Source organism: Sceloporus undulatus, chromosome 2 (assembly GCF_019175285.1).
Source record: "Sceloporus undulatus isolate JIND9_A2432 ecotype Alabama chromosome 2, SceUnd_v1.1, whole genome shotgun sequence".
Classification (NCBI taxonomy): domain Eukaryota; kingdom Metazoa; phylum Chordata; class Lepidosauria; order Squamata; family Phrynosomatidae; genus Sceloporus; species Sceloporus undulatus.
In genome coordinates, this window is record NC_056523.1 from 16,101,053 (window position 1) to 16,102,898 (window position 1,846).

A 1,846-nucleotide genomic window follows, 5' to 3' on the forward strand; every position below is an offset into this window, starting at 1 on the left:
TTTATCCTGGATTGGCCTTTTTTAGTCACCAACATGCTTGTACAAAGCACGGGGTGTGTCCTTCCTGAATCTTCGTTCGCAAAGCAAAGTCAGAGAGAGGGTTCTTCTAAGGACCATACATTAATTCCCTCCCTCATCATCATTAGTTTATTTCATAATTGATGAGAAAAGAAGGGACAAACGCTTTAATTTCAGTTTAGATAAAAAATATTTAAAATATGTCACACTCATTGTAGCCATATGAGAAAAGAAGAGCAATAACAACGACAACAACAACAACAACAACAACAACAACAACATACAGAATCAGGTATCATCTTTCAGAACCAGAAAGTTCTTTGTATTCAGGTCAGGCCTGACTATAATAATATAGCATTTGGGGATGAAAATGCAGCCCAGTAACCCCAGACTGGAGGACAAGATGGAGAAGACCTGCACAGCTACCATGTATTTCCCATTGGTGCTCAGGTAGGTGGGCACAAAGGACACCCAAACACTGCAAAACACCAACATGCTGAAGGTGATCAACTTGGCTTCATTGAAGGCCCCTGGCAGCTTCCTGGCAAGGAAGGCCACAGTGAAACAGATGGTGGCCAGAAAGCCCATGTAGCCAAGGGCAGAATAAAACATGAATGCGGATCCTTCATTACACTGAAGTGTGATCTGCCCATATTGGGAGTGCATGTCAGCATCTGGAAAAGGGGGAGAGATTCCCAGCCAGATCATACAAATGGCCACCTGAACACTAGAGCAAGAAATTACAATGGAGTTGGCCAAGGTCTTCCCCAGCCATTTCCTCATCCTGCTCCCTGGCTTTGTGGCCATAAAGGCCACCACCACCATGATGGTTTTTGCCAGCAAAGAAGAGATGGCGACTGAAAAGATGATGCTGAAGGCAGTCTGTTGGAGAAGGCAAGTCACTATCTGTGGTTGACCAATGAAGAGAAAGGAGGATAAAAAGGAAAGGAGGAGGGAGACAAGGAGCATGTAGGTGAGATCACGGTTGTTGGCTTTGACCATGGCTGTTTCTTTGTATTGAAGGAAGATTCCTAAAACAGATCCTGTACTTAGGGATAAGAATATGGCAAAGAAAGCTATGGTGATTCCCAAAGGTTCTTTATAGGAGAGGTAGCTGAAAACCTTGGCAATACATTCCATGTGATCTTTATTTGAATAATTGTCATCTGGACATTGGTGGCAGTGGTCAGCATCTGAAAAGAACAAGAGCACCTCCAGTATTACTATAAACTAATATGATTTATGATCTGCAGTCTTTACAATAAGAGAAGTGCAGAAAAGATGGGGTTCTTCAGATATGGTTGGACTGTGACTGCTTTGACCAATACAGCCAGAGGGAATGGGAGTTGCAGTTGTTGCCATCCAACAACATCTACAGGGCTACACATTCCCAAGTTCTGCATCCTTCAGGTTCAGAGACATTGTGCCAATAAATTCTCGTTTCTAAGAGGGCTGTAGCCTTTAGGTGCTGCTTATAGGTTTCCCAAATACACCAGGTTGACCACAGTCAGAAACAGGGCACTGGGAAAGAAGTCTTAATGTGAAAGAACAGGGGTTTTGTGTTCAGTGACACTCTCAGCTTCAATGAGAACATCTCCTGCCTCCCACCAAAAGGCTCTCAGCAAGAAGGGCTGGAAGACTTCCTTGCCTGAGAGAAAGTCCTCTGCCAGTCAAAGTGGAAAGTACTTATCCAATGACTGCAGCATTAGAGGAACAAAAGAACTGCAGTGAGATAACATGATTCATCAGGAATGGCAGCTACTTATCCTTCTTATAAAGCATAACTAATAGCTTCATAATTTTATCTTTCCATTCATTCATAAGACTC

The 1,846-nt window shown here is 43.1% G+C and overlaps 1 pseudogene; it reads right to left on the minus strand.

Annotated features, from left to right (window-relative positions):
* Positions 1–306: 306 nt before the first annotated feature.
* On the minus strand, positions 307–1,440 carry LOC121923893 (annotated as a pseudogene).
* Positions 1,441–1,846: the final 406 nt, after the last annotated feature.